Source organism: Hemitrygon akajei, unplaced genomic scaffold (genome assembly GCF_048418815.1).
Source record: "Hemitrygon akajei unplaced genomic scaffold, sHemAka1.3 Scf000054, whole genome shotgun sequence".
NCBI lineage: Eukaryota > Metazoa > Chordata > Chondrichthyes > Myliobatiformes > Dasyatidae > Hemitrygon > Hemitrygon akajei.
In genome coordinates this window covers 5432850-5453824 of record NW_027331940.1, presented here as the reverse complement: position 1 = coordinate 5453824, position 20975 = coordinate 5432850, and the positions used below count along the sequence as shown (strand labels likewise).

Sequence of the window (20975 nt, the reverse complement as noted above, 5' to 3'; positions counted from 1 at the left end):
GTGGTTAGGATTCGGCGCTCTCACCGCCACGGCCCGGGTTCGATTCCCTGTCAGGGAATTAAGATATTGCATGCTGTAATTTAAAGTGTTTATTTTAAATTTATTTGTGTATTAACTTGCTTCCACAACAACCCGATTCCTGTCTGTGCTTAACCTGCATCCGCCTGATTCAGCACCATGAAACCACAAAATATATGAGCAGAACATGACATTGAGAAAAATATCGCAGGTGCTGTCTCAATAAAGCTCGAAATAACTGTGCGAGGTCTTACAGACAAAAACTTGCAATCGATACAATGTAGATTTGATCTTCTTCACTACTCACTGCACCTCAATCCACTCAGAGATGCTGTCTCTCTGTAGAAGAGGGTGACCATACATTTCCCATATTGGACTCTGGTCCTACTCACTCAATTTGCCGACATCACCTTGACTCATCTGCCCGGGGTCATCACTGCTCAAATCTCAGTGAGTATTGTCAGGTCCGGTCGGGTTTATTGCCGTGTTCACAGGGACGGTGAGGGACAGGTACAGTGAAACACTTGTAGCATCATTGCAGGCTCGAAAAGACAGACAGTACGCAGAACATAAATTGTACAATTCTGCATCATTAACAAAAGATGGATATCAATCTTGTGCAGTTTCAGGCTTGGAAATGATTCCTCAGGCAAACTGATTACATAGATTGCGAACTATTATATCCACGGGGTAGCATGCAGGCCCAAGAAAGGCCTGTTTATTCATTTTCATTAAACAGACAGACAACAGAGAGAAGGGCGAGTCTCTAGTCCTCTTCAGCCAGCCCCGGCGTTCAATAAGATCAGGCTGGCCCAGACTTTTTCTCAATCCTCCCCCCTCCCCATACCGCAGTTGCGAGTCAAAAATCGGTCGGTGTCCTCCAGCAAATCTTCTACCGTCTCCCCAGGAGAGAGGTGATAAACTTCTGTCGCCCGCCTTTATTTCGACGCCCTGACAGCGCCCCCAGCTTCGATCAGAAGCATATGGATATGAATGTTATATAATGGGACATTGTTCTGAGTTTTGCTCAGCATTGACGGGACTTTGGGGAGGCAGATGCAGTCAGAATCTGTGGGAGGGAGCAACTCGGGTGCAACCCTTTCCGCAATTGGATAACACGTTGGATTGACATCTGCATACACGAATGGGAGCTAGGTAGTTGCACGTGGTTTGACGAGATTGGTTGATGTCGGACCATGACACCGCGTCAGTGACAATTGGCGAGGTTTATTTGACGGAAGGTCAGCGAACCGATTTGTCTATGGCAATAGGCGGGGTCGCTCGCTAGACAAGAGAGCAATGGGGAGTCTGTACAGTGAGTGATATGAAACGGCGAAAGCTTTTCGCGTTCAGAGACCGTGCTGCCCACTTCAGCGAATCAGTCACAATCTCAATCTCCCTTCTCCCAGCCGCGGCTGGACAACATATCTAATGAATATGGAAATATTTTTATAAGTTGACAATTCAAGTGTTTTCAGCTAACCGAAATTTCACATGGTGGTCGTGTCTTAACGGAGCACTGAACCAAAGTCCAGGAACAGATTTGTTTAAAAAATCGCTACTCCTTCATGTCATTTTACCTGTTCGCCCCGACATTTCAGCACCAGTTTACACCCACTCCCCTGCGCTCCACCCGAGCTGTCTTGTAAAGGAAAATCTATAAACGTCCCACCGCATTCACGCTTCCTTTCACTGAACACGAATATTGACAGCTAACCGTTCGCTTCAACTTGTGAGGAAAGTGTGGGAGTGAGGGAGTGAGATGTGGAGAGAGAAAGAGAGAGAGAGAGAGAGAGAGAGAGAGAGAGAGAGAGAGAGAGAGAGAGAGAGAGAGAGAGAGAGAGAGAGAGAGAGAGAGAGAGAGAGAGAGAGAGAGAGAATGTGTGTATGGGTGTGTTAGAGAGAGAGGAACATGGATGTGAGGCAGGGGAGAGAGTCACATCGTAGACAGAACAAGGGAGATTTGAAAGGCAGTGAGAGAGAGTTACACGGCAATTTATCAATTTCATGTTCACTTTCGGCCACTGTTTTCCTCCCAGCGTTTTTTTGACCACCAGAGTAATTCACCTCACCGACAAAACGAAGTGGATCTTTCCGTCCCTTCATTTAAACTCGAACGCTGCAGGACTCGTAAGTATTATCGCCGTTTGTACTGAGGAGGAGAAATGGTTCATGCGTTTACACATTGCCCTTTAACAGAGGGAGCAGGAGCACGTTATACTTATTGATGCCATTCTCCCAGTTTCTTCAATTATAAAGGCAATTAACATTAAATTAGCGCCATTAATTCTTAAAATTCCAAAGTTAGTTCTGATTTGGATTTCAAACACGAGGAAATCTGCAGATGCTGGAAATTCAAACAACAACAGACACAAATTTTGTGTGTGTTGTTGTCTGATTTGTACGCAAGGATTCTGCTCAGTGCGATAAATCGCCCGCTGTCTAACTTAAGGAAGTACGTTGGTGAACGAAGCGAGGCGCTCTGCATCCGTACAGTTGTAGAACACACCGGCACCAATCGTCCTGTTTCTACACAGAATCTATTGTTAGACACTCGGTTGCAAAGTAAAAATATCGTCGCCTAAATAAACTGTATTGGCATGTCGATTTGGCTAGTTTCCACCTGTCCCCACCCATCAGCAAGTACATTTTTCATTTCCGCTTGTGCTTACCATAGATGTGCGCATAAATATAAATTTGAGTTCACTTTGAGGTAATCACCAATTGCGTATAATGCATGATCCCCTCGGTTAGATTCCTCACCAGATACAGATGAATTGAGTCACTGTCAGGTATTTTCGTGCAGTAGAAACTCAAGACGTCGACCAGCACATGCGGGTGTGTGGGGTGTGTGTGGTGGAAGAAATTTTCAGCGTTTTGCGTTGAAATACTGAATCAGGACCTCTAATCTGGTATATATTCTCCGCTAAAAATGCTGCGAGAATTGAACTGACAGAAATATGGAATGTCAACTCCACAAATTCTCGAATCTCCCGAGCCGAGGGAATAGGATTTATTGAAGAACGTGTTACCCGGCTCCAGATCTGTGCTGGATACGATACCAGAACTCAGTACCTCGAAATCCATGTCGTTAATGAAAATCGAATCGGGAAAGTACCGCGTTGAACAGAGAATCAGAATCGGGTTTATTAACTCCGGCAGGTAATGGGAAATTTGTTAACTTAGCAGCAGCAATTCAATGCAATACATAATCTAGCAGAGAGAGAAAATAATAATAATAACAACAAATGAAATAAAACATAATAATAAATACACAAGTAAATCAATTACTTATATTGAATAGATTATGAAAAATATGCAAAAACAGAAATACTGTATATTAATAAAGTGAGGTAGTATTCTAAGCTTCAAAGTCTATTCGTGATTCTGATTGCAGTCGGGAAGAAGCTGTTCCTGAACCGCTGAACGTGTGTTTCTGTCTCATAACCTTAGACACCCAAGGTCAACCCCAATATCCGGTGCTATCTGTGTCGACGTTGCTCCTTCGCAGATTGGAAGAATTTTTATCGGCAGTGTCATGACGGTCTATTATCGCCCCTCATTTATGGGCTGTCCTTACTGTGAGAGGCTGATGACGTGAATTGCCGGACAGCGTATTGCAATGAGAATATTTAGGCTGCAATTGGTTCGTTCAGTGAGGGCGGAAACTGGACAAAAGTGTTTATTTTGAATAAACAGGAATGCAGGAATGTGTGAGGTCATGTACTTCGTTGGGATTAAAATAAAGGACGATCGGTTGCGGTGAGACTGTCAAAGGAAACTGTTCACGAAACAGAGATGGCGAGCCGATGGATCAGGTATTTTGCAAGGCAACTGCAGATTGTCAACTGAACACATTTGGGGCCAGCGCTCAGACAACATCTAGGGTGTTAAATTTTATTGGCACACTACACGCTGCTGCTTGTAGTGTGAGCGCTGCGAGCAGGGTTCGAACCTGCGCGGGGAATCCCCATTGGATTTCAAGTCCAACGCCTTAACCACTCGGCCATCGCAGCTCCATCAATGTTCAGCACCTACCGTAGCACTGCACCTGAAGTGAGGGTTGTACTTGATTTATTTTCGGTAACGGAAATGGTGAATCGATCATGCTTTGGGCTTGTCTTGCAGCCAGTGGCACAGGGAACATTTCGCTGGTAGAGGAAAGAATAAATTCAACTAAATACCAACAAAGTCTGGAAGCAAAGATCACACCGTCTGTAAAAAAGCTGAAGATGAAAAGAGGATGGCTTCTACAACAGGATAATGATCCTAAACACACCACAAAATCCACAAAGGACTACCTCAAGAGGTACAAGCTGAAGATTTTCCCATGGCCCTCACAATCCCCCGACTTAAACATCAACGAAAATCTGTGGACAGACCTCAAAAGAGCAGTGCATGCAAGATGGCCCAAGCATCTCACAGAGCGAGAAGCCTTTTGCAAGGAATAATGGACGCATATCCTCCAAACAAAAATTGAAAGACTCTTAGCTGGCTACAGAAAGCCTTTACAAGGTGTGATACTTGCCAAAGGGGGTGTTACTAAGTACTGACCACGCAGGTGGCCCAAACCTTTGCTTCGGCCCCTTTTCCTTTTTTCTTATTTTGAAACTGTAAAAGATGGAAATAAAAAAAAGTAATCTTGCTTAAAATATTAAAGAAATGTGTCATTTTTAACTTTATGCCTTTTGGAAATCAGGTCATCTTTTACCCGCTTAGCTGTTGACAGTAACAGAAATTTTGAGCATCGGTGCCCAAATCTTTGTATCCCACCGTATCCTTCCTTCCAATGTGCATCACCGTACCACAGGATGATCTATTTGACAAATCTTCTCCCTTTCTCCTCAACTGTCTTTGATCTTAAATTTGTTATAATCTTTTGAGTTTTTGAACACGTTAAAGTCAGGCTACCTTTCTTATATTTTCTTTTCTTTAGCCTCCCTTCCTTCTTTCAGAGTGGAGTGACAATCCCAATTTTCCAACCATCAGGATCTATTCTAGAATGTAATGACACGTGAAGGGGTACTATTATTGCCTCGAGAATCTTCAGTTCCTACTTTCAGAACCCTGGGGTGTAGTCCAACTGGTCCCGTTGACATACAGCTTCAGAGCTTTCAGCTTCACAGGCACCTTCTCCAGAGTCATAACATCCACTCTCACTGATGCCCTCTGACCCATGTTCATCGGTGCCATTATGCTGGAGTCTTCCACAGAGCAAAATATTCATTCAGTTCGTCTGTCTATTCTTCCCCCCCCCCCCATTACCGCTTCTTCCGCGTCATTTTCCAGCTTTCTGACATCCACTCTCGCATCCCTTTTATTCTTCATATGTCCGAAAAGATGATATTTTCTCTATTATTAGCCATTTAATTTTTCCTCTCATCAAATTTTATTTGCTTTCTTTTGTATCTTGAAAGCATCCCAAACCTCTAGCTTCCCACTAATGCTTGCTATGCTATAAGCCCTCACTTTTGCCTTTATGCTGCCTTTACTTTCCAGTATCAGCCACTGTTGCCTCATCCTGCCTATCGAATATTTACTCTTATTTGTGATGCACCTATCCTGCGCCTTTCCAATTGCCCCTGGAACACCAGCCCTGCTGGATCTGCCGTTAACCCTGCTGGTTCCCCTTTCCAATCGACTTGGCCAGCCCTAGACTTAGGTCGCTGTTGTTTTCTGCGAGTGACAGGGTCGAGGATTGTTATCGTCCCTGACTTTTTTCTCTGCGAATGACGTGGTCGGGAACTGTTATTGCTGCTGTGTTTCCATGCGAGTGACGGGGTCGAGGATTGTTATCGTCCCTGACTTTTTTCTGCCAGTGATGTTCTGGGGGACTGCTATTGTCGCTATTATTTTTTTTTTGCTGCGGGAGAGGAGACAGTTTGAAGTTTGTGAGATTTGTATCATTTCCTTTTTCGTGCCGGGGTTGATGTCTGTCCTTACATCAACACCCATGGCCTGTCTGTATTCAATTGTCCGGAGCAGACAAGTATCAGAGTTGTATTGTACATGCAGGCTTTAAGAATAATATTAACCGTTTGCACCTTTCTATTCTCCTCACTCGTGCCACTGCAGTTCCACTTACTGCATGGAATACTCATACGTCTAATTTTAGATTCTCGCTCTCAGACTGCGGGATAAAATCGATCACATTACAATCACTGCTTCTGAAGCATTCCTGTATACTAATCTACCTGGTCAAAGCACAACACAACACACAATCCACAACTGCCTTTTCCTAATGGGCTCAACCACAATGTACTCTAAAAAACCATCAGTAGGCATTCCCAAGCTACCTGCATGTTGAGATCCTACAATGACCATCGTAATAGTGCCATTTTCACATGCCTTGTCCATCTCCCGTTGTCATTTGTACTCAAAGTCGACTGCTAGAGGCCTGCATATAACTCCCATCCTCTGATCCTATGTTATCTCTCACTAAGGATTTTTTTTAAATTTTCTGTACATCACTATAAATTACAATAAATCAATTAAATAGAAATTTAAAAAAAAGAATTGTTAGGGAGAGTTCATGTGTTCATGTGCTGAGAAATGTCTAAGCTGAGCAGAAAAAGTGGCTCTTAATAAAAATGTGATTTTCTATTTTCAGACTCCTCTACATCCACCAACCCACGCCACACTCCCCCACTCCCCACCCCCGTGGGTAGAAATATGTAGAGGGCATGTTTGGTCTGGTGAAGGTCCTGAATAATGCACCCAGCCTTCTTTTGGCACAGTATTGAGAACATGATATTGGCGAGGCGTGCCCGTCACTACAGCACTCTGCCCCTTCTTTCGATCCTACGCATTGGAGCCCCGCCCCACTCCAGACTGTGACGCAAGAACTGACAATGCTGTTCAGGTACGCCCACAGAAATGCATTTGATTCTTCGACAGCACTCTAAATCTCATTAATGAACAATTATGACGTCTGCACAGTGACCGCGTCAGCATGTTGGGACCAGGATGGATCCGCTGAGATGTCTTCGCCCAGGAACCTGAAGATATTCACCCAGAAGACCATAGGGCCATACGACAAAGGAGCAGAAGTCGGCCATTTGGCCCATCGAAGTCGCTCCGCCATTTCATCATGAGCTGATCCAATCTCCCCTTTAGTCCCATTCCCCCGCCTTCTCACCATAATCTTTGATGCCCTGACTACTCAGAAACCTATCAATCTCTGCCTTAAATACACCCAGTGACCCGGCCTCCACTGCCGCCCGTGGCAACAAATTCCATAGATTCACACTTTTGAACCTCCAGTGAGGATTTGCGTTTGTTCACCTGACGCATTCTCCCTGGAGTACAATTAATTCCCTGGTCTTACTAAGATTGATGAGTAGGTTATTGCTTCGATTCCACCCAACCAGCATATCCATCTGATGCTGAGACGCCTATGGGTGTCATTAGAAACGGGATTGCCTGCACAGTCAACGTAAACGATGTGTTCCTCCAAGTTCCGAGTGCAGCATGGGTAGCAGGGAAAATCACCTCCTCCTCGTTGCTACACCCGTCCCAGTCATTGCTCAGCAGTACAGTCCACGGAATGGCTTTTCTTCCGGACCACCCGGTGTGAGTGACTGTGTGTAATCGGTCCTCGGTCGTTGCTGAAATGGTTTAGTGTCTACAGAACGGAGCAGCGAGCGGCGTCACGGAGAACGACACTCTTCAGAAAGGGTTTGCACATTTCACTGCAAACGCAGGATGGGCTGAGACTGTCACTTTCACGTGATTGGTTTCAGCTCGGTCTGTTGTCAGACATTCCTGGTTTTCGTCTCAGGGTTGGCTTGTAATTAGTGATCACATACATAGACTCCAAACAGAACACAACCTAGTCGCGGTGTGAAGGCTTGCCTGGCTCAGTAACCTGGAGAGCGAAGCTGGCTGGAGTTAGGAGTTAATGTTTTGGCTCTTGGTAGGGTCACTCATGCCAAACAAGTCAAATGGTAGAGGGCAGACTGAGAGTGTTCCCCCGCTCCCACAAATTCGAGGGTTCAGCTCAGAGATAACAAACCGAACTGGTCAAAGAAAACTTCAGTGAAACGAAAATGGAGTCCGTCTACATATGTATCCGTCGGTATTTCTGAATCACTACCCGGGACTTGGCAGGGAATTGTGAAAACCGAGTTGAAGCTACTGAAACGATGAATGAATCCCTGAACATCGCCGACTGACAGGGATGGAGGATCTTCATCGCTGCCCCGAAAAGCCAGCGGTGAGACTGGCAGTAAGTTATGAAATTAGTCAGCTCCGCTCTGGGGACAAGCCTCTGTTGTATCCAGGACATCTTCATGTAGCGGTGACTCAGAGAGGTGGCGACCGTCATTAAGGACCTCATCACCCATGACATTCCTCTTCTCACTGTTACCGTCGGGAAGGAGGTACAGAAGCCTAAAGCCACACACTCAGCGATTCAGGAACCAATTCTTCCCTTCCGCCATCCAATCTCTAAATGGACATTGAACCTATGAACACTGCATCACTCTTTTATCTGTTTTTGCTCTACTTTTAATTTAACAATTTAATATACATATATTTACTCTAATTGAATGTTTGTTTTTTATTTCTATATGTAACATGCATTGATTGTACTGCTGCGGTTAATTTAACAGATTTCTCGACATCTGTCCCAGATATTAAACCTGAATCTGATTCTGATTCTGAAGTAAGTCACATCCGTAAGGCAGATGTTGGTGAAGATCAGAACTGAGACTTTCAATCTGGATCAGCAGAAAATGAGTTCAGTGGTAAAATTCCAGCTCTCGAAATCCCAAGCGTTTGGCACAATAATGTGACCGGTGTGGGCAGTCTCGCTTGTCACCTAATTTCTGCCCGCACCGATTCGCAACCCTATGAAATGTATAAACGGATATTGTACGCAAGTTAGAGGCACTTGTGTCCTGGTCGGAAAAAGGGAAGAGGTTAAACTATATAAGTTCACTTGCCGGTGTCTTGTTCTTCCACATTAATGTCTACAGCGCTCATCAACATGCAGACCCATCGTTTTCCAAAGACTGCTGCGCTGTTTCCATTTCACACGTATTTCCACAACAGAGTGTAACAGCAACACAGTCTCCCAACTCCTACACTGACCTCCCGAGGCCAGCGTGCCGAACACCTTTCCCACAGTCTCTCTGCATATGAGACGGGTTTCAGCAAACTATGCCCCTCTACGACTCTCTCTCCATGCTGATTTGCACTCCCCGGTGCTCTAACCCTCACAGAATAAATACTCAGCTGGTTTGACATTCCAAAATGTGACACCTCAAACTTACCTGTCGTGAAAACTATTTCCAATTCCTTCTTCAGTGTTTCTGTTTGATATAGCCAGTTATCTCGAGTGTCAATGCAAAAGTCGTGAAGCAAATCGCTGATAATGTCCAATAACGGGGCTCGTCCGGGATTTGAACCCGGGACCTCTCGCATATGCTTGTTTCACCCGAAGCGAGAATTATACCACTAGACCAACGAGCCCGCATTCGCAGATTGCGTCACAACTGAACTCCGAAGCCATTTGAATTGGTGGAAAACCCGTTGTCCTTTCCGTTGTTCAGAGGACAGCCTGATGTCGAAATATGTTGGGCCCGTATTCCTTTGAGATTACAAGAGTATTCGTTACTTGATTCAGTCAAAATAAGAATATAACGGACTCTGATGTAATGCACGTCAGAATGCGTTTGCCAATGGCATACTTTTCTTGCACAGGTGCTGCTGCTCAGCAACTCCCTGCCACGGCGAATGGTGGACTTTGAATAATTACAATTATTTCAGGCGGGCTTCCAGAAGTATTTGCTCCATGAGCAGCGGAGACGTTTGATAAATGGCACACAATAAGAACTGACACCAGGATGAATTTTCACACGTTGACTGTACTCTTTTCCAGAGATGCTGCCTGGCCCACTGAGTTCCTCCAGCATGTTGCGCGTGTTTCGCAAGTTTGTCTCACATTCTGCTGAGTTAGTTTGATTATCCTTTCACTGACAAACATTGTTCCGTCACGTGACCTTCCAACTCATGTCATGTCACTACCAAAATTTATCCCTTCTCGGTGCTTCTAAGTCGAAACTCACAAGAGGATTCCCATTCAAGATGTACAATCTGTCATCCACATTGCCCCACTCCACGTCGAGTGTGATTGCTATCGCGATGCCATCACCACATTGCTGTTTGGGTAAAAACTGGTATGAAGCTGGAATGAGAGTGAGTGTGTAAAGGATGATTCATATCCTCCTGAAAGCCGAGGGGAAAGGAGAAAATCGTGAAAGACGACAGGATGGGGATATTTGCTCAATGACAGAAACTTCCCTTCAGCCGTACTGGGTGAAAAATGAAGGAAACAAAGAATGAAAGGGAGGTAGAATGATGAATTGTCATGGACGGGATTGGAAACTACCTCTCCAATGGATAAATCACCAATTTATCCTAGCCATGGTCGATGATATTGTGGTTAATTTCATTACTGCAGCCAATCAAAGGATTTATGTACTTTCAACTTTCCGGGGATGGGGTCGGAGAAAAGATTCTTTTTCAGCTTGCTGCTACTGTTTAGAAGGAGGTGTTATTTGTTTTGACAGAGAATCTGAGAATAGAATGAAATGGACTTGGTGCGAGCAGATAGGATTAGTCTGGTTTAGGATTGTGTTCAGAGAAGACGAGATGTTTTGAAAGGTCCTGCCGACGGTGTTCACTACTGTTTTAGTCAACATGACTACTACCGACGGTGTTGCCGGTGTTAACTAATTTTAAACAATTAGTTCCGCATGTGGTGTAAAAGTCGGATACATTATGGTTGTTTGAAATACGCTCAACAAAGTGATACTTCTCACACTTTCACAGTGGGACGGGGCAAGATACGGGGCAACACATTGTCCGCACACTTCAGACTGAACCCTGACATCTCCAACCCTATCAGACTGTCATCGCTCATCATTCTTCCTTCAAGGGTAGCCACGCTTCCGGTTTCTCTCCTCGCCACTCTCCTTCTACCCTTATCCCCCTCTTGTCTTGCACTTGACACTCGCTCTTTCTCAACCTCTTCCTGTCTCCCGTCTTTCTCCCAGTCTCTCTCTTTCTTCCTGCGCTTCTCTCTTTCTCTCCCCGTGTCTCTCCCCATCTCTACAAGACTCTCTTCCACTAGTCGTTCTTTTCTCCCAGCCTCTTTCCTCTGCTCCCTCTCTCACTCTATAACTCTTTCACCCACTCCCAGTCTCTCTACAACCAACCATTCTCCGCCATTGTCTTTAAACCAAAGTGTCTGCTTCCTTGAAATTTCTTTTCCCTCACGTCTCTAGTTCTTTCGCGTTCCCTTACCTCGCTGATCCTCCGTCTCTTGCACGTTTTAATCTCAGTTTCTCTACCTATCTCTCTCTTCCCCGTGTGTCTCCACTCCGCTCTCCACCGTGGTCTCATTCTCCCGTCATTGCCTTCCCCGCATACGTTTTTGATCGGACTCCCTCCAAGGCTTGGAAAATGTTGAACACTCCGGATACGTGCTGATGGTGTGAAGTTGCTGCACAAACACGTTTATTTGCGGGTAATTCAGTGGAAATTCATAGAACAGTTCGCCAGCGCAGCGAGATATCCGGTGATGTCAATTATTCAACAAATTAATAAATAAAATGTCTAAGTTCTTCTCAGTGGTGGTAGGGGGCTTCTTTCACCTTCTCAGTCTTCAAAGTCAAATATCTTTAAAGTTAAATCGACTGCATCGTAAGTCACGGGTATGGGTTGGTCAAGTCATTAGAGAGATCAGGTTCCTGCCAAACGATCGATGAGTGCGCTGGAAAATATTGATCTTCAAACTGTCCTCAGCCCTCGTTAATTTCCCGAAGACACTCTCCCTTTTTGATCACAGGTCTCTGGAATATCGTTGTGGATCTTTTAAAGTGTTTGGAGGAATATAAGTGCAGTGTTATTGTAGCACATGTCAGCTGTCATTGTTTATTCCATCACCCACCCCGACCGGAATGACTGGAACAAACGAAAGAAAAGAACTGACGTATATTCCCTTTTAACAAAGAAGTGTTCTCCATTTCACCCGCCAGAACAAACTCCTTCCCTCAATTTCAGAAGCGAATGTGCTCCGTCAAATGTTACAAAATAAATCGATTTCAAGATGAATGCCAACTTTAAAGGCAACACAGATATAAAAATATCATATTTAAATTGTTCATGCCGGGTATCATGGAAGATAACATGGAAAATTCACATCATATTTTGTTTTAAAGTAAATAGATTGCAATGCCCCTTGATGAGTCAAATTAATAACACGGTGACAGAGTGAGTAAAAATAGTTTAACGTAAGTGTTTGTGCAGTTGGTTGTCTCTGATGTCCCTGACGTGATAGTTACGCTAATTGCCTCAGTGGAATTGCTCTCACCTCAATAAAAGTCTGCTAAACCGATCACCAGTCCATCTGAGCAGCTGAAACGCTCCGTACAACTGAACGCTGCTTCTGACGGAATATGGGATATGCGGCGATTTACTACATCGCGGCTATTTTCTATCCCGCACTTGTAGCGGTTGGTGTGCCCGGTAAGATCCCGGAGCTGTTCACTTTATGTATTATGCCATCGTCTTGCTGATTTATACTTCTGCGTAGTAGCTTACGCCGAACCCTTCGTAAGTGGCCTGCGCCGTTGTGAGCATTTAAACCTGCAATTCACCGCCAAAACGCTAGTTGGCGATGGGGTTTCAATAGCACCGTGTAGAGTTTCTTCGTGTACTTCAAACAATGGCGACTGAGCGCATCATGTTGGAGTTGGAGCTGATGAATGTTGAGCAAGAGTTACTTTTATTCAAATTACTGCTACGCAGAAAAGATAGAAAACGTCGGAGTAGATGGTATGTACGACCATTGAAGTGGACTGAAGGGGAGTTTGGATCAGCTGATGATGAAATGACGGTGCAGACCCGACGGGCCGAACGGCCGACTTCTGCTCCTTTGTCTTACGGTCTTATGGTTATGGCCTTCTGGTTTGAGGCAGGAGAGTGAATTTCCTGTGCTTGTCCGGCCACTGAGGGACATGGACAAAGAAATGTATTTCAATTATTTTCGGATGTCGGTAGGTAGATTTGAAGATTTGGTTCATCGTCTCCAACGATTAATTTCGCATCAGTGTACGCACAGTATGCCTACAGACAGGAGGAAATGCGATGCAACCAAGCGGACCAATCACAGTTGTTGCGGTCTGAGTCGCCGCGACGCGCAGTTGGATTTTTGGAGAAGTGCGCGTCAGGCTAAGGCGTAGAGTAGGGCGTAGGGTACAGTGTAGGTTACGCGGATACGCCGTACCCACGGCGATCATTTGACGCAGAGGTATAAATCAGCCTTTACTCTGATACGGTATCCGCACTGTAATAAAGCACAGATACCATCGGCTGAAACGTCTTTCCTGAATGGAGGATTCAGGCATCTGACTGTTTTATTTAAATGCTCGGTACATTGATCGAAATGATTTTTATTTTGTCAATTATGCTGATGCCGATATTGACATTGTTTCATAATTTCACCTCGCTCGGCTTTCTGAAATGATGCTGGTCTCTGCTTTTCTAAGTCCGAGTCTCTATCAGTGCAGACACTTCGATCTTATAACTATGTGGCAGCTTATTTAAATGACGGTCCAGTCTATTTTCGACACGTAGGTCTGTTCTTCTGTAAGTCAGTAAATGAGAACTCGTGTTTTATCTCTCCTTAATGCTACCTGGCCACCACTACAAATAATGGCGTCAGCACTTGCACTACAAATAATGGAAATGGTGTTGTTTGTTGTGGCGATCAACTGTTCTCCCGTACGTGAGTCGTGGAACTCTGATGCCTCGCTCTAAACTGTGGGAATGTCGCCAATCCACTGACACTCACATCCGCCATTGTCCTCCAGCCGGAGTGCAGCGACGGAGACCGCACACACTGGATTCCCGCTTTCCACTTTCAAACAGACCATACCCTGCATAGCATCGGTATAATGGGGGCATTCAGGGAATTGCTGCTGACAATATTTCTATTTTGTTTCCAAATTTCTTGCAGTTAATTTAACGGCGATTGTGATCCTTTCTCGGGGAAAATGCGGACTCTCCAAATGCATCACCCGTTACCTGGTTGGAATGGCGACAGCGGATCTGATGGTGGTTATCGTTGTTGCTTTAGTTGAGCAGACCAACAATATCTACATATATTCCAGATCCCTGCTCATCACTCCTGTATGCGCTCTGACACTTGTATTTGTGACTGTAACGACGGACTGTTCTGTTTGGTTCACAGTCAGTTTTACCTTCGATCGCTTCATCGCAATATGTTGCCCAAAGCTGCGAGAGCGATACTGCACCGAGAGAACAGGAACGGTGGTTATCGTGACCTTGGTTATAGTGAGCTGCGGGAGATGTGTCCCGTTATACTTTGCCACTGAACCTTACGTCATCATTGACAACATGCCGTGGTGGTGCACCGGCACATATGAATACCTTACTTCACCCGTGTGGAGAGGATACCAATTACTGCTGAGTATTTTAACACCAATGATACCAATCGGTTTAATCTTGGTGTTTAACGGGTTAACTGTAAGATATATCGTTGTGGCAAATAGAGTCCGCAGAAAGCTTCTGCACAGCAGCGACAATCAGAAGGATGCCGAGATGGAAAAACGCAGAAAATCGATGATTTTTTTGTTTTCTATATCAGCTAATTTCATATTATTTTGGATGCCCTATGTAGCTCATTCCCTGAAATGGCAAACACAAAACTATTTTTACGAGGACAGATATTTGAGTTCCCCGGTATACATCCTACAACAATTTGGGTTCATGTTGCAGATTCTCAGCATGTGCACCAATACTTGTATCTATACACTGACACAGAGGAAGTTCAGAGAAGAGCTGAGGAATGGAATGAAATATGTGTTTACATTAAATGGCCATCTGTGTAGATAACGCCCGCTTCTAATAACAATTCAGTGGAGTTTTCAAATAAAGCCCTTTTAGATGATCAGGTTTAGCAAATATGTCATTAATTCAAACAATCATATGTCTGGTCATCCGGAAATTGCATAATTGGCGGAAGATTGCTTGTTTCATACAGTTCAGGTAGGTAGCAATGCAAACGTTCATTGCTGCTGGCGTGATTGTTACATTGGTTGAAGTATGTTCCAAACTATCACAGACACTCGACTGTCACAAGGGCAGGGATGGCTTCAGGGCTTTCCGGGTTTTAGATATTTGAAAATGGCCAGTGACAACTAAAGCCACAGAAATATGAATCAACCCATTTGTAGTATTCTGTACAGCCGCCCACGAGATTTAGAAAAAAAACGCGACGGGAACAGTGAGGGACACGGAATTTGGACATGTAACATGTTGTTGACTCGGGGAAGTGAAACATCTCCAACATTCTTTGGAACCTCCCCAGGGTAAGCGGTTTCGGTATGGCATAATTTCTCAGTTGTTTCAGGAAGGATTCATGTCACTATATGAAGACAGGTGGACTAGCGAACAGTCAATACCGGATCTAATATTAGAAAAGGAAATGGATCAGGTGACAGATCTCTCCGTTGGTCAAAATTTCAGACGATAGGGCAGAATTCCCCTCCATTCACCTTGCAGAGGAATAGGACAAGAGAGCATGGGAGGGTCAGCGATGCATGGCGCTACCAGGCAGGTACTTGAGAAGGTAAATTGGGAAATGTTGAAATCAAGGAAATACGCAGGACAGTGTAACGTAACCCTGGGAGACAAAAACGTTGCAACAACACGTCAAGAGGAAGTAAGAACAATACTTACAGAACAGGAAGAAAGGATCAAGTAAGGCTGTCTCGAGTCACAAGGTAGACAGGAAAGAATTTAACATCGGACTTAGAAGAGGTAGAAGGGGAGTTGAGAAGACCTTGGCGAGTTGCACTATGAAGAACAGGAGGAGTCTGGAGAGAGTGTGGGCAGATCAGAGAAAACCAAGGTAACGTGTCTGGAATCAAAGGAGGCAGTGAGGCTCCTTACTGAACACATTGATCAATGTGAACACAGCGTTAAAAGGCAGATATACTCGAACATGCCGACGCTAAGAAAGAGGAAGCGCTGGAAACTTGGAAAATATTATGATAGATGATTCCCTGGTGTCGGAAGGGATATACTCCAGGAGATTTACCAGAATGCTGCCTGGTTTAGAGAGTATGCAATATGATCAGAGATTAAGGGAGGTAGGTCTTTACACTTTGGAGAGAAGGAGGATGAAAGGAGACATGATAGAGGTGTACAAGATATTAGGAGGCATAGACAGAGTGGACAGCCAGCGCCTCTTCCCCAGGGCACCACTGCTCAGTACAAGAGGACATGGCTTTAAGGTAAGGGGTGGGAAATTCAAGGGGGATATTAGAGGAAGGTGTTTTACTCAGAGAGTGGTCGGTGCGTGGAATACACTATCTGAGTCAGTGGTGAAGGCAGGTACACTGGTGAAATTTAAGAGACTACACCACAGGTATATGGAGGGATTTAAGGTGGGGGATTATATGGGAGGCAGGGTTTGAGGGTCGGCACAACATTGCGGGCCGAAGGGCCTGTAATGTGCTGTACTATTCTATGTTCTATGTAATTTGGGAAAGCAAGTGAAGGGATTGGTAAGCTTTTGGACAGGATATTTCTGTCTTCACTGTCCACGGAACCAGATGACTGGAATGTGCCAAATGGTATTCATTTGTTGTAGAAAAATATTAACGATACCCCTTGGAATTGTAGACCGAGTCTTACATCAGTAGTGGGTAAACTGTTGGAGACGATTATTGTAGAGGGAATTTATAAGTATTTGGAGAAACATAGTCTGGCTACGGCGAGTCAACATGTTACATATTAATTTTGGTCAGGCGTTTGATCATTTCCCCATAGTGGACTCAGTCAGAAAGTCAGGAGGCAACGGATCCAGGGAAACGTGACTGGTTGGTTCAGAATTGGCTTACAAACGGAAGGCAGATGATTAGAGTGCATTCCGGCTGGAAGACAGAGGGCAGCCGTGTTCCGCAAGGAGGGTTGAAATTTCGGCACACTTCATAACTATATTTGGAGTCAGCAGTTACAGTGCTCAGAGAAACAGGGCTGAGGGAAATAACGGATTTAACCTGACCACACAGCAGCAGCAGGATCATGTATGGAATTAGGGCTGATGACGGAAGCAAATCGCTGAGCTATTGACTGCAACAGCGCGATTTCTAAACTGACCTGCCATTTACATATTACAGGGCAAATGCTACAATGACTTCAAAGCATCTTTTCCAGTGGAACCCTACAACTTAAAACCAGCATTTCAAAGTGTTCAGCTGCAGTTTTTGCTGCTCATTAAAAGAACAATTCTTCCAAAATACCAATTCCAAATTTCCAGTTCAAGTACACACCAATTTATCCAAATGCCTATCGACCTCTAAATCGTGGTTTTAATGTATCTGGTGTAGATATGCTCATATTTCGATCCCTTTAACCCTGAATCCACATGGCCGGTGTAGAATCCGTTTCTCCCTCTGAAATCATTAAAAAATGAATCATACAAATCTACACAAACTAAAAACGCAGCGACAGCAAAGCAAGTATCCGGGCTCACACTTGTCTTCCTTTAAAACCATCGCAGGTAATTGGAGAATACAGAATAAGCAAGTTCCAGAGCTTCCATCTTCTTATGCTGTAACCATCCATTAACTCAGTCTCCATGCTTCAATGTGTGCAAGGACAGAGGGATAAAACAGGATCAGCGACTTTCTAGATTGGTCGGTGCTGTGAGACACGAAATTGTCAGACATCCAGTCAGACACCGATAGGGAACCACTGCACAGAAACAGGGTCTTCAGCCCGTCCAGTCAGTGAGGAAATATTTAAACTCCCTACTCCCATCGACCTCACCCGGACCGTGGCCATCCATATCCCAGTAATTATCCAATCATCTCTTAAACGTTGACATCGAAATCACAATTGCTATTTGCCTTGGCAGCACTGTCTGAGTGAAGACGTTTTCCCTCATGTTTCCCTTAAATATTTCACATTTCACCATTCGCCCAGATCTCTAGTTGTATTTGCCCAACAGCAGTGGAGAAAGCCTGCTTGCATTTATACTCGCCATCCGCCTTATATTGTCGTATACCTCTATCAAATCTCCCCTCAATACCCCTACACGCTCGGGAATAAAGTGCTGACATATATAATCTTTCCTTCTTATTCAAAGCGCCCAGTCCCGGCAATAGCCGGTAGTTGAGCAAAATCGTACACATTATTTTTCCAAATTAGGCCTTAATAGAGTCGTAAATAGCATCAACATAACATCCCAACTCCTGTACTCAGTACTTTGCTCCATGAAGGCCAATGTGCGGAAAGCTGTTTTTACGACCCTGTCTAACTGTGCCGCAACGTTCATTGAATTATGGATCTGCATTCCCAGATTCGTTTGTTCTATCGTACTCCTCAGTGCCCGATTTCTCATTGTGTCAGACCAACCCTGTCTGGTCCTCTCAAAGTGCAAAATCTAACACTTGTCTGCGTTAAATCCGATCGGCCATCTGTAACCCATCTCTCCAGCTGGTCCAGATCCTGCTACATGCTCCGGTACTCTTCCTCGCTGTCAACTACACCGGTAGTGTCATCGGCAAATTATACGTCGGCAAAGTTAACGACAGTATTATAAAGATAGTTGATATAGATTACAAATAACAACGGACGCAACAACGATCCCTGGGGCACTCCACTTATCACAGGTACCCCGTCAGAGAGGCAACCATCCATTACCACACTCTAGCTTCCGTAACGTACCCAATGGCGAATCTAATTTACTACCTCATCGTGAAAGCCAAGCGACTGAACCTTCTCGAGCATCCTCCCACACGGAACCTTGCAAATTCCTTGCTGAAGTCCCTGTTAGACGGCATCCACTGCCTTGCCTTCCGCACCATTCCTGGTAACTACCTCGTAAAGCTCTGAGAGATTGGTTAGACATGACCTATTACGCATTGGCTATACTGACTATCGTTAATGTCCCTGTTTATCCAGATACTTCTTGTCATACCCCATGGCCAGGGTAGTCTCAACACTGGGCGAGTCCCTTCCAAGCATTAAATAATTAATCGACTTACATAACTATAGCAAGATACGGTACGCTCAATCGAGCACAGAACATAGAATATTACATCACAGTACACGAGGTTCTGATAGGCTTTCAACTAATGTAAGTTCGATCTGACATATCCCCTCTGCATCTGAATCAGAATTAAAGGTTTTCAAAGGTATATTTTAAGAATCATAACCAGATTTAATATCACAGACATACGTCGTGAAATTGTTAACTTTACGGTTGCAGTACAATGAAATACAGGATAAATAAATATAAAGAAAACAAAACTGAGAAACAGGTGGCAGCGGGGAAAAAAGCTGTTCCTGAATCGCTGAGCCTGAGCTTTCAGGCTTCTGTATCTCCTTCCCGACGGTAACACTGTGTAGAGGGCACGTCCTGTTAGTGGGCAATGTTAATGATGGACGCCACTGTGACAAGAATCATCCCTTGTAACAATGATCAATGAGATACAGAGAATCTGTATTTACCAACAAGTATCTTTTATTATTTCTACTAAAAGCACGTAGATTTACACACTATCTTCCTGTGTGCACCCTACTGGAAACCCTGACAGTCCATGAACAGTCAATGAAGAGAAAAGGTATTACCCGGGAAAAGAGTCTACGCTGGCAAGGCATTCCATAGAAACATAGAAAACATAGAAAATCTACAGCACAATACAGGACCCTCGGCCCACAAAGTTGTGCCGAACATGTCCTGATCTTAGAAATGACTAGGCTTACATATAGCCCTCTATTTTTCGAAGCTCCATGTACCTATCCAAAAATCTCTTTAAAAGACCCAATCGTATCTGCCTCCACCACTGTTGCCGGCAGCTTATTCCACGCACTCACCACTCTCTGAGTAAAAAAAAACTTACCCCTGACATCTCCTCTGTACCTACGTCCCAGCACCTTCAAACCGTGTACTCTTGTGGCAACCATTTCAGCCCTGGGAAAAAGCCTCTGACTATCCACACGATCAATGCCTCTCATCATCTTCCGATCCTCATGTTCCCGATCTCCACATATCCGTTTGGTCCTACTTTTCGGCAATGGTTGGTCTCTGGCCGCTGGAGAGTTATCACCCCGGCATGTTTGGAGCTCCGGAATCTTATATTGTTCCTCATCAATTGAACCATTGGATCTCCAAACCATTGGCTCAAGGTCACCTGACCTACCTGGGTCACCTGGTTACTGATCATTGTACAGAGCAACAACCAACATATTGTACCTGGCTCTGCCCACCCCAGCCTTGTGTATTCGTATCTTTACACCCTGACTGGTCCGAACCAGTTAAATGAGGCAACCCAGACAGAGTCTAACGAGACTACAGATTGCTTCTTTGGTAGGTCTGGCATTTTACACAACAAGTAGCTGCTCCTCTGAGCATGGTCTCAGGTTTATTGCTCTGATTAGATTGTCCCAGAGTCAGGAATCAGTTCAGAGTCCACACCCTTCACTTAACAAATGGCGACTTGTTTGAGAATGGGCTCAGGTTTAGCAGATCATTACCTGAAGCTTCCTGTGTCCACATTCAGTTCCTCTGATTAAATTATTCCAGTGCAAGAATCAGTTCATAGCCAATAAAATGAGTGAGGGCAGGGCAGAGAGAACTGGCTTGTCTGCTTCCCCTGTCCTTGATCAGACTGTAGTTTCTACTGGCCAACAGTGTTTTATGAACCATTCAATCTGACACGACTGTATCTTTCTCGGGTCTGCTGTCGTCTGAATGCACCAGGGTGGATGATGGTGGTTTTGCAGAGATGCCGAGTGCTGTAGGGGTCGAAGGGGTTTACAGAAATGCGGTGTGATGTAGGGGTTGGAACGGTTTTGTTACGTACCCCGTAACGGGTTAAAAAAACCAGCAGAGATGGAACACACCTGGAGTC

General features: G+C 44.6%; 1 protein-coding gene and 2 non-coding genes across 3 annotated transcripts in view; all 3 read right to left on the bottom strand.

Moving 5' to 3' along the window:
- The window catches only part of LOC140721392 (uncharacterized), a 1266977-nt gene that overhangs the window by 1174621 nt on the left and 71381 nt on the right, over positions 1-20975 (bottom strand). The gene's annotated exons all lie outside the window — the stretch shown is intronic.
- trnas-uga (transfer RNA serine (anticodon UGA)) lies at positions 3953-4034 on the bottom strand. Its single transcript has one exon. It is a non-coding gene; the product is annotated as a tRNA-Ser (tRNA).
- Positions 9408-9492, bottom strand: trnap-cgg (transfer RNA proline (anticodon CGG)). The gene is given in 2 exon segments: positions 9408-9443; positions 9457-9492. It is a non-coding gene; the product is annotated as a tRNA-Pro (tRNA).